This window comes from Moschus berezovskii, chromosome 26 (genome assembly GCF_049115385.1).
Source record: "Moschus berezovskii isolate FMDL1 chromosome 26, NW_MosBer_1.0, whole genome shotgun sequence".
Classification (NCBI taxonomy): domain Eukaryota; kingdom Metazoa; phylum Chordata; class Mammalia; order Artiodactyla; family Moschidae; genus Moschus; species Moschus berezovskii.
This window is the reverse complement of record NC_142485.1, coordinates 49,232,581-49,245,435: the sequence shown is the minus strand read 5'-3', so window position 1 is coordinate 49,245,435 and position 12,855 is coordinate 49,232,581. Positions and strand designations below refer to the sequence as shown.

The window sequence follows — 12,855 nt, the reverse complement described above, 5'->3', positions numbered from 1 at the left end:
GTATTCTAATATTTTGGGATAGACTATGCCAGGTGGCTCAGAGGTAAGGAATCTGCCTGCAATGCAGAAGATGCAGATTTGATCCCTGGGTCAGCAAGATGCCCTGGAAAAGGAAATGCAATAAACTCCAGTGTTCTTTCCTGGGAAATTCCATGGACAGAGGAGCCTGGAGGGCTACAGCCCATGGGGTTTCAAAAGAGTCAGACAACTTAGTAACTGAAGAACAAAAATAAATGCTGTAGGTATCTATTCAGTTCAACTGCTCTAATCTGTAATTTAGACTACAAATTTCTTATTGTTCTTCTATCAGGATGCTCTGTCCATTGATGTAAAAGTGTGTTTAATGCAGTTAGCGTTTAATTTGCAATTCACTTGTCTTTTAATTTTCATACTATGTTATCTAGTTGGTTGATCCACAGCCTTTACTATGTGTTTGTGTGTATTGGTGGGAGCTTTTCCCTTCTCTGTAGATTTTTACTTCTTTTTCCACTTCGAGAAGACTCTTTAATATTTCCTTCTGAGTTTGTTTAGTATGGATAAGCTGTTAGATTTTGCTTCACTGAGAAGTTCTTCTCTCCAATTCTGCATGAATATCTTGTTAGGTAGAATGTTATAGGTTGCATGTTTTTCCCTTTCAGCACGTTAAATATATATTTTTGACCCCTTTCTCTCTCTCTTTTCCTTCTAAGACCCCATTAAAGTGAATGTTAGTAAAGTTGATGTTGTCTAGAAATCTCTTAAACTGTTCTCCTTTTTAACTTGCTTCTGTTTTATTTTTCCTATTGGACGATTTCCATAATTTTACATTCCAGATTAATTTTGCTTCTTGTGTATTGGCAACTCTCACTTTGGCGAGCAGTGGGGCTAGAGATAGAGGGGCCAGAACCAGTGCCAGGTGTGAGCCCAGACTTCTCCTGTGCTCAGTAGCCAACCCTGCCTATTGGGGAGTTAGGTTGAGTATACAGTTGATGGTTCAGAATCCCTGAGTTTCAGGTCGGTGCGGATTCCATTACATGTAAGAGTGTGCTGTATCTCCTTCCAGCATTCTATATTTTGTCCTCAAAATACGAAGTGCTGGAGCAAGAAGGGTTGCTGAATATCGGGTTAGGTGCATAATGGGACAGTCCCAGCACACCAGTCAGAGTTCTGGATACTCCCACTGTGCCACCTCCATAAGCACTGGTAAAGGCTGCTCTGAACTTGTTGAGATGTAGGCCAGAACTTATTTGGCACCACTACTGGCACCTGTACATTCTTCTCAGCCATGGATGCCTTTGACATGTTTGTGGGAAGGGGTGTTCTATGAAATAAGAGTGGCTGGAATAGGCATTCAGAGTGGGTTAGTTCCTTATGGGGAAACTGCCAGCATCCTTGTAATTTCAACATGTTTCCTCTGCCTTGCTTTGTGAGAAAGAAAACGTGTGGTTGCCTCCACAAACTCTTCACATAGAGATAAATAAATAGATGCCCACCAACCCAAACAAAAGAGAAAGAAATATGGTATCTACCAGATAAAGAATTCAGAATAATGATAGGGAAATGATCCAAAATCTTGAAAACAAAATGGAGTTACAGATAAAGAGCCTGGAGAAAGGATCGAGTAGATGCAAGAAAGTTTAACAAGTACCTAGAAGAAATATAAAAGAGTCCATACATAAGGAATAATGCAATAGATGAGATCCAAAACACTCTGGATGGAACCAACAGTAGAATAAATAGGCAGAAGATAGGATGAGTGAGATAGAAGATAGACTGTTAGAAATAAATGAAACAGTGAAGAAAAAAGAAAAACGAATTCAAAGAAATGAGGACAATCTCAGAGACCTCTGGGAAAATGTTAAACACCCCAACATTCGAATCATATGAGTCCTAGAAGAGGAAGATAAAAAGAAAGACCATGGGAAAATATTTGAGGAGATGATAGCTGAAAATTTCACTAAATGGGGAAGGAAGTAATCACCGAAGTCCAAGAAAACCAGAAAGTCCCAAACAGGAAAAACCCAAGGCAAAACACCCCATGACACATACTAATAAAATTTAAAAAGGTCAAAGACAAAGAACACATATTAAAAGGAGTAAGGGGAAAACAGCAAATAACACACAAGTTGATTGCCACAAGGATCACAACTGATCTTTCAATAGAAACTCTTCAGGCCAGGAAGGAATGGCAGAGCATTCTTACAGTGATGAAAGAAAATAGCCAGCATTCCAGATCACTGTACCCAGTAAGGATTTCATTCAAATATAAAGGAGAAATTAAAACCTTTACCCAAAAGTAAAAGCTGAGAGCATTCAGCATCACCAAACCAGCCCTCCAACAAATGCTAAAGGACCTTCTCTAGTCAGGAAGCAGAGAAAGGGGGTATAAACCCGAACCCCAAACAATAAAGTAAATGGCAACGGGATCAAACTTATCAACAATAACCTTAAATGTAAATGGGTTGAATACCCCAACCAAAAGCAAAGAATGGCTGAATGGATACAAAAACAAGACCCCTCTGTATGTTGTCTACAAGAGACCCACCTCAAAGTGAGGGACACATGCAGACTGAAATGGAAGGGCTGGAAAAACATATTCCACACAAATTGTGTCCAAAAAAAAAAAAAAAAGCAAGAGTAGCAATACTCATATCAGTTAAAATAAACTTTAAAACAAATGCTGTGAAAATAGACAAATGATGAGCAAATAATCAAAGGAAAAAGAAGACATAACAATTATAATTATATATGCACCCAACACAGGAGCACCACAATACGTAAGACAAATGTTAATAATTATGAAAGCGGAAATTAACAATAACCCAATAAGAGTGGGAGACTTTAATACCCCACTGTCACCTAAGGATAGATCGTTTAAACAGAAAATTAACAAGGAAAAACAAGTGTTTTCAATCCCTGGTCAGGGAACTAAGATCCCACAAAATGCATGGTGATCCCCACCCCAAAAAATCATCTGAATCTGTCTACTGTGATCCTTCTTGTCATAGGCACAGGGATTGGGCCACCTCCACTGCCCTGCACTTGGGAACAAACTGCTCCTACCAATTTCTTAGGATAACAGTGGCCTAATTGATATTTGGTCTGTTCACTCCAGGCATTATTTTAATCTTTGAAAGTGCTAGCTGTGGGTTTTAGTTGTATCAGCCTTTTGTGCCTCTTGAACACATTTAGCTGACAGCATAGGCGAGTGATGCAACAAAGCCCTTTAAGACATAGGTGGCCAGGAGGTGATTTCTGCTTGCTTTTCTCAGGGAAATATGACTTTCACCATCAACATGTTGAACCGTCTTCCCCTCTGGGTTCTGGCAATCTACACCCAATGTCATTACACACTGCAAACAAAGGCAGTAACACCGCAGTACCAACATTTGCCTCTGAGATCAATTGTTAAGTAGGGTTATCCAACTTCAATGCAGACTCCGGACCCCGTCCAGACCTCTACCCTCTGGTTAACTGGGGGCCTGAGGGTCTGTTCCCCAATCTCCCGGGACTCCACAACCCTCCCCACTTAGGTGCCCACCTCTTCTCTCCCTCCCCTCCCTTCCCATAAGAAAATTCACACACACACACACACACACACACACACACAAAGACACACAAATATTATCTTTTCACAATTTCATGTTTATTTTAATGGCAGCCATCTGTTTACTCTTGTTAGTGTGAGGGTCCGCCATTTCCTGGTTGGCCATTTGTAAGGAAGCAGACCTCTGGAGAAACAATTCTAAACTGTTTGACCTTTGGTATTCAGTTACTGGCTGCCCATGTTGTACTTCTCCATGGTCTCTCTTTCTGGGGCGGCTGAGCTTATCTTCTCTTTGGATTCTGCCTCCTTCTTGGACTCTGCCTCATGTTTTGGTAACTTTTTTGGTGTTGATTCTGTGTCTTACGTGCACAGGAACAGAAAAACCAGTTTGGTTTTCTTGTTTCTTCACCTTTTTGGACTGAGTGGCATATGATCGCATTTTCCTTCTCAAAGTCCCTTGTAGAGGTCTTCTGACCCTCATCGTCATATTTCATGCCTGGAAAGAAAAGAGAAGTGTATTAGTTTTGAGGAAAGTGTATAACAACTGAGTTGGAAGGCAGATTTCATGAAAAAGGGATGTTGGCTGATGAGGGCTTTTGTGCCAGGCAAGGGCAGTGTAGTGGTCTTGGGCAGCAAAGTCAGTGGAGAACATGGGGAGCATAGATGGAGTCATCTTACGTTCACACCGTCTGTATCTCCGTTGACAATGGGTCGACTTTCTTCCTTTCATCCTTGAAGCAAACCGGGTTGCAACACTTCTTGCCTTCTGAGGCTTCCTGGTTCCCTTAGTCATAATGATCCGAAAAAGTGGCCTAACCCAGAATCTCTGCCTCTGATCCCCCTATATATACCTTCTCAGGACAATGAGGAGCCACACCCTTCAACCTGATTGGTCAGCTAGTCACTCCTCAGCCAATGGTGTCCTTGGGGGTGTCTCAGACATCACAACGAACCACTTTGCCCATCAACATGGGCTAGTGGAGGCTGAGGGAGGCCATGATACAACTTACCCACTGCTGACACATCTGTGTGTCTGATTCTGGGGAGTGGTGATTCAGGGGCATGGTGTTTCAGCTCTTGACCTTCAGATTTTCCTTCTATGCTGTAGAGCTTGGCGTAGATGCCTCTGATAAAGGGACTCGGACACCCTTCTAGGAGACTGACAATTTGCTTTATTTTACAAGCGCTATTATATAGTTTTACGAGGGATGAAGACTTTAACAGCTACATCAGTATGACAAAAACCAGGACACCTGTGGAGTGTTGATAAACTTAGATTTCATGCTGGCTTCACTCTAAACATTAATAGGGTTCCTACGCTTCAAGTCAGCTATCAATCAAGGTTACCGGCATGGCTTCCAATTAATTCAACGACTATGTGTGAAGGGAGTATTCCTAACACTAAATAAAGAAGGACAAAAAAGTGTTACTTGGGCTAGTCATTGTTTCTTGTGCTGCATGCCTAGGGTTGTTAAGGTCTGAATGAAACAGCTTCAAAGGGCAAGATGCTTTTGAAAATTTTGGAGACGTGCTAAGCGAGGCCGGCCCTCTGACAAAGCCTCTGGTGAGGACCTTTTCCTCAGGCACCTCTTCCCCAGTTTCTCAACACTGTGTTCTTTATTCTTTGACTTATATGTCTCCCTTCAACACTCCTGCCTCCTCCATCCCTATATGAACACTTTTCATCCCATTTTAGCACTTCAGAGTCATCTAGTCAGTTCATCTCTAGACCACCCTCTTCCTATTGGGGGTTCTTGAGGGGCTTAAAGAACGTAAGAGCAAGAACTTAACATGGAAAAAGGTAATTAAGAACATGTTGTATGTTTTTTCTACTCCAATGAGCTTTAGAGACCCCAAGATTTGGTGAATCCTCAGTCTGTTGCCCCAAGGTTAATACACCGTGTCCATAAGATTACACATCAGAGCAAAGAAAGTGTTAAATGTCTCCTGCACTAATATTGTTGGGGACACTTCAACTCTCATATTGAGTAGAGAAACTCAAGTTGCCCCATCTACCAGAAATATAATCCTGATTAAAAAAAGAAAAAGAAAAAAAGTAAGGTGCCCAAATTCAAGAGTCACATGACCACTGCACCACGGACTCTTGACTGAATCACTTTCCCAATGGTCCCTCATTGACAGTTAACATCAGGTAGGGCCCACTGTGTAGCTGTCCAATAACAGAGCAGGAGACGTACCAGTAGGTACCTCATTGATAGTTGGTTGCTTATGGGCGGGGCCCAGGGATGCACTGTCCAATTGCTGAGCAAGACCTTTTGCTTAGTAACAGGATGTGGATTAGTAAGGCATAGCAATGGGTACCTGATAAGGGCTGTGCTCATGCTGCTCTGTAAAATAAGGATACTATTGGTCCAGTGTGCAGGAATCTTTTTGTTTGACTCATTTCCAACCTCAGATTTTGATTTCACATGCTTGTTTAACTTTTGTACATCATTCTTTTCATTGTATTCCCAGGCATGCCTGTCAGCAGGGCTTATCTCTATGCCCCTCCAACAGCTGCCACTTGATCCTATGTCCCACATATAGTATAGCTAATATTTAAAACCCAACAAGAATGTGAAGGCCAGCCCACTTTGAGAACTACTTTGACAAATATTAACATCACAGTGATTATTATTCTATTCACAGTAAAACAGAACAGGAAAATGGAAATTCAAGAAGAATAAAAATGAAATTAGAGGTCACCAATAAGTATGTCAATAGAAATATATATACTGTTAATATTTTGTCTTTATTGTTCTATCTAAATATTTATAACATATATATTATATGTGTTATATAATGCTAGAATATATAATACACATATATTTGGATGAGCATATATGCATCAGTGATTTTTTTTTAATTTATAGAAATTGAAAATCAAAATAAATTGAATCCAACTATATGCACTATTGTAGCCTTCCTTTTCTATACAATATGGTGGAAGAATTTTTCCATCTCAGTGAACATGTATCTGCCATTATTTCTAAGGATTACTATAGTGTTCAAATGCTTGCTTTTGCAATACTCCATGCCAATGCTATGAAGAGAGGAACCATGTGTGCTTTGTTCACTGGTTGCTTCCATATCTTTTTTTTTTTTAAATAAATTCTAGTATTTCTTAAATTATAAAGTCTGTAATAAAAAAAAAAAATATGGATCAAGAGAAACCGCTAACTACAAGGACTAGACAGCAAAGCCTATGAGAACGCCATGAAGTGTGTTAAGACAAGATTCTGAAACAGAAGTTATAAGCCCTTTTCTTTACATTTCCATTTCAGTAACTTTATTATTCAGTTCAGTTCAGTTCAGTTCAGTCACTTAGTCGTGTCCGACTCTTTGCGACCCCATAAACCACAGCACGCCAGGCCTCCCTGTCCATCACCAACTCCAGGAGTTCACTCAAACTCATGTTCATCGAATCAGTGATGCCATCCACATCCAGCCATCTCATTCTCTGTCGTCCCCGTCTCCTCCTACTCCCAATCCCACCTAGCATAAGACTCTTTTCCAGTGAGTCAACTCGTCGCATGAGGTGGCCAAAGTATTGGAGTTTCAGCTTTAGCATGAGTCCTTCCAATGAACACCCAGGATTGATCTCCTTTAGAATGGACTGGTTGGATTTCCTTGCAGTCCAAGGGACTCTCAAGAGTCTTCTCCAGCACCACAGTTCAAAGGCATCAATTCTTCAGCAATCAGCTTTCTTCACAGTCCAACTCTCACATCCATACATGACCATGGGAAAAACCATAGCCTTGACTAGATGGACATTTGTTGGCAAAGTAATGTCTCTGCTTTTTAATACGCTATCTAGGCTGGTCATAACTTTCCTTCCAAGGAGTAAGCATCTTTTAATTTCATGCCTTTATTATTAAATAGTTGTTATTCTATTTTAAAACCCAAAATTCGCATTTGTTCTCATGTTAATTAAGCTTTCTTTTCATACTGATACCAGACATCTTGTAGGTGCCAAATTTTTGTAATGGTTTTATGTCAATCCATGCAGAAAAATATGAACCAGTGCAGTAGGCAGATGAGGACCATTAATGCACAGATAATACACACACGCTGGCCAAAAGAACTGAAGGTATTTTTAAAAACTATAAAATAAACAGACCTCAAGAAAACTGGGTTATTACTAAACAGCTCTCAACTATTAACACCCACGTTCCTTGTATTAAATTTCTCAACAGAGATGTGTTAGACATTTTAATTACAGGTCTATCGTTTCCATACCCCTTCCCACCCCAACTCCCAAAATGCACTACTAGGGATGAGTATAATATTTCTTGGGCAGAAATTTACAGATAACCATTTTCATCCTGAGCATGGATCTGAAAACATTTTTATTTAAACTTCCGTTACTGTGAACTGTCCATCAGGCCTTTGAGATCTGACACTCACTCTTCCATCTGCTGCCACTTATCGATCAGTTCCTGATCAATCAGATACTGTCTGATTTGCATTAGGAACCAAAAGTCTCTGTTGGGTCAAGGAGTGTTGTGCAACAAGTGCAAATACATCCTCACTCTCACTGCTGGCATCGGATTCGGTTTCTTCAATTGAAGTGTCTGGTGGTGGTGCCCTGCCTGAAGATGGTGATCCATGCTCTTCTTCTCCTTCCCCTCTATGACTCCTTTCCGCTATGCTGTCTCGAACAAGTTGTAACTGTGCAAAAGTGTCTTCCAGAGTAGTGCTTGCATCAGGGGATGGCGTGGCGGGGCTTGTTAGCTGACCATCTACTGATGTCAGGGGCCTCACAAAAGACGACTGAACAGAAGCTCCGCTCTGTGTTGGTACACTGTCCGCTCCGTCAGCAGAGCTCTCTCTTGCTAGGTTTACAGTATTAGAATCATGGTCCAGCCTAAGTCCGGCTACTCCCTTCTTTGATATATCTATTATATCCTGCTTGATCTTCCTGCGACATCCATGTTCGTTTCTCCTATACTGTACCATATTTTCAAGATCAGCAACATAGAGAAACCCTGCAATTAACATTTCAGTGCTCTTTTTACCTTTGGAAAAAGAATCCTCCAGCTCTCTGCAAATGCGCTCGTCATACTGCCACCACCCATTTCTTCCTTCATAATACCAGGCATATTCACCGTTTCCTCTACTTGCTGTCTTGAGTTCCTCTGGTGACAACAAGGTTGGTTTATCAAGGAAATCTTTGGGAATTTCTTGTCGACAGAGGGCACATTGCTTTCCAAGCCATGAAGCTCCCTTCACACATAGATAGCAGAAAACATGCTTACAAGGCAGACTGACTGGGTGAACACATGTTTGCAGACAAATAGCACGTTCAGGGACAGTTAGAGAAGGTGCAGTGTTAGAACAAGACTCATTTGCTTTCCTGTTCGTAGGAAGCATGTTTATAGAGTGATAAATTTCTCCATAGCCAGAAATCATTTCTATTACAGACCCCACAGATGCCTGCCACAAAAATAAAATCTCATCTTCATGACTAATCAGCCAGTTTGCAGAATTTTCTCCTCCATCGCTGGATCATCCTGTGCTCTGTGGCCACCACCAAAGTCGCCTCACCGTCTTTTCTCTTCAGCCTCCGAGCTCGCAGCCCACATATTTTCTCTTGTAAAAAAGGCTGTAATACACATTGGAATTCATGAATCTTTTCAAATTTGTGTTCATTGTCTTCTGATATATACCTCGGAGTGGAATAGCTGGGTCAATTGGTAGCTCTTTTTTTAGTTTTTTGAGTTTCATGATGTTTTCCATAGCGACTGCACAAATTTACATTCCCACCAATTAAGTACAAGGGCTTCTCTTTCTCCACATCCTTGTCAACATTTGTTATTTTCAGAATTTTTGAATTGATGATAGCCGTTCTGATGAGTGTGAGGTGATTTCTCCTTGTGATTTTGGTTTTAATTTCTCTGACAGTGATGTTCAGCATTTCTTCATGTGCCATCGGTACATCTTCTTTGGAGAAAATCGGATCTTCGCATTGTTTTCTGTTTGTTTGTTTTTTAAAATAGAGTTGAATAATCTGTTTAGACAGTTTGGATATTAACCACTTATAGTCATATCATTTGCAAATACTTACTCCCATTCGGTTGGTGGTCTTTTCATTTTGTCAGTGTTTTCGTTTGGTGTGCAAAAGCTTTTAAATTTGATTAGATCTCATTTTTTTTTTCTTTGCTTCCTTTGCATTAGGAGACAGGTGAAAAAATGTTGCTGTAAATTATGTCAAAGAGTCTTCTGCCTACATTTTCTTCTAGGGGTTTCATAGTTTCCAGTCTTTCATTTAGGGTTTTAATTCACCTTGATTTCATTTGTTTGAACATTTCTTTGTAATCTAAAACTCCAATATTTTGGCCGCCTCATGCAACGAGTTGACTCACTGGAAAAGAGTCTGATGCTGGTAGGGATTGGGGGTGGAAGGAGAAGGGGACGACAGAGAATGAGATGGCTGGATGGCATCACTGACTCGATGGACATGAGTTTGAGTGAACTCCGGGAGTTGGTGTTGGACAGGGAGGCCTGGCGTGCTGTGGTTCATGGGGTCGCAAAGAGTCGGACACGACTGAGCAACTGAACTGAACTGTACTGAACTGATAGCTTTCTGTACACAGTATCATGTCAACTGCAAGTAGTGACAGTTTTACTTCTTCCTTCCAATTTGGATGAATTTTATTTATTTTCTTTGAGTGATTGCTGTGCCTAGTACTTCTAGTGTTTTAGAAGTGGCAAGATTGGGCATCTGTGTCTTGTTCCTGATGTAAGGATAGCTTTCAGCTTTTTGCCACTGAATAGGATATCATCTCTGTTTGTTATAAATCACCTTTATTATGTGCTGAAGAGCACATGGACGATACAGCCCATGGAATTCTCTAGGCCAGAGTACTGGTGTGGGAACAGTGAGACTTCCACTTTAACTTTCATTATGTTCAGATATATTCACTCCATATCAAGTATTGTGAGAGTTTTTGAGATGAATGAATATTGAATTTTGCCAAATGCTTTTACAGCATCTGTTGAGATGATAATGTGATTTTGTCCTTCTCTTTCCTAATGTGGTATACTGCACTGACTAATTTGTAGATATTGAACCATTCTTGTGCCCCTGGAATAAGTCCATCTTGATCATGGTATATGTTGGTTTCAATGTGATGTTGAATTTGGTTCTCTCATATTTTGTGAAGAATATTCACATCTATATTCAACAGAAATATTGGCATTGAGTTTTCTTTTTTGTTGGTGTCTTTGTCTTTTTTTGGTGTTAGGAAAAGAATAGCTTCATAAAAAATTGGGAGTACTCCATTATTTCAATTTTTGGAATCGTTTGAGAATGTTGGGTATAAGCTCTTCTTATATGTTTGTAAACATTCTGCTGTGAAGCAGTACGGTCCTGAACTTTATTTTACTAAGAGATTTTTTTATTATAAATTCAATTTCACTACTAGTGTTTCAACTATTCAGATTATACATTCCTTCCAGATTCAGTTTTGAAATGTTGTATCTTCCTAGAGATTTGTCAGTTTCTTCTAAGTTGTGCAATTGTCTGGCATATATCTACTTGTAGCATCATTTTATGATTTTTCCCTATTGCTGTGATGTTGGCTGTAATGTTTCATTTGCATTTGTTTATTTGGGTCATCTGTCTTTTATTTTTGATGAACCTTGCTAAAGACTTAATTATTTTGCTTAACTTTTCAAAAAATATCTTTTCACTTAAGTGATTTTTTTATACTTTAGGAAAGAGGAAGTCTCAATTTTATTAATGTCCTCTCTGATCTTTAATATTGCCATCATTCTGAGGATTTGGGGTTTTATTTATTCTTCTTTTTCTACTTCGTTTATATAGAAAGTTAAGCTGTTTATTTCAGTTTCTCCCCCCACCTTGAGGGAAGCATCTGTCACTATACAAATTCCCCTAGAACTGCTTTTGCTAAATCCAATAGATTTTGGAAAGTTGGCATTTTTATTAGTCTCAAAGTGTTTTCTGATTCCCTTTTTTATTTCTTCCTTAGCTCATTGGTATTTAGTAGCATGTTGTTGCATCTCCAAATGTTTCTGTTTGTCCCATATTCCCCTCCTGTAATTGATTTCTTATTTTGTACCATTGTGGTCAGAAAAAGTGCTTGATAAAGTTTCTGTGTTCTTAAATGTGTTGAGACTTGTTTTGTGGCACAGCATTTGATCATCCCTGAAAAAATATCCTGTGCACACTTGAAGGTGTGTATTCTGCTATTTTGGGATAGACTATGAAATGTGGCTCAGAGGTAAAGAATCTGCCTGCAAAGCAGAAGATGCCGATTTGATACCTGGGTCAGCAAGATCCCCTGGAAAATGAAATGAAAAAACCTCCATTTTTTTTGCCTGGGAAATTCCTCGGGCATAGGAGCCTGGAGGTCTTCAGCCCATGGGGTTTCAAAAGAGTCAGACAACTTAGTAACTGAAGAGCAACAACAAATGCTGTAGGTATCTATTAAGTTCAAATAATCTAATCTGTCATTTAAGAATACAGTTTTCTTATTGCTTTTCTATCAGGATGCACTTTCCATTGATGTAATAGGTTATTTAATGTAGTTAGCATTTAATTTGCAATTCACTTTTCTTTTAATTTTCATACTAGATTATCTACTTGTTTGATCCACAGCCTTTACTATGTGTTTGTGTGTACTGGTGGGACATTTTCCCTTCTCTGTAGATTTTTCCTTCTTTTTCCACCTAGAGAAGTCCCTTTAATATTTACTTCTGAGTTGGTTTAGTATGGATAATCTCTTAGTTGTTGTTTGTCTGAGAGTTACTTCTCTCCAATTTTGGATGATAATCTTGCTGGATAGAGTATTATAGGTTGCAATTTTTCCCTATCAGCACGTTAAATACATATTTTTGACCCCTTTCACTCTCTCTTTTCCATTTGCTGATTCCATTTCATGTAAATGTGTGCTGTATCCCCTGCCAGCATTGGAAATTTTTCTCAAAAGAAAGAAGTACTGGAGCAAGAAGGGGTGTCCTATATGGACTTGGGTGCATACTGGGACAGTCCCAGCACACCAGTCACAGTTCTAGATACTCCCACTGTGCCACCTCCATAGCACTTGTAATGGCTGCTCTCAACTTGTTCAGATATAGACAAGATCTGAGTTGACTCCACTCCTGGCACCAGTACATTCTTCTCAGCCATGGAAGCCTTTGCCACATTTGTGGGAAGGGGTGTTCTATGAAATAAGAGGGGCTGGAGTAGGCATTCAGACTGTATTAGGTCATGACCTGGCATTAATATGGGGAAACAGCCAGCATCCTGTGTAATTTCAACATGTTTCCTCTGCCTTGCTTTGTGAGTAAGCAAACGTGTGGTT

The 12,855-nt window shown here is 39.8% G+C and overlaps 1 pseudogene; it reads right to left on the bottom strand.

The window, feature by feature from the left end:
- Window positions 1-7,879: 7,879 nt before the first annotated feature.
- On the bottom strand, window positions 7,880-8,938 carry LOC129547516 (E3 ubiquitin-protein ligase RNF146-B pseudogene; annotated as a pseudogene).
- Window positions 8,939-12,855: the final 3,917 nt, after the last annotated feature.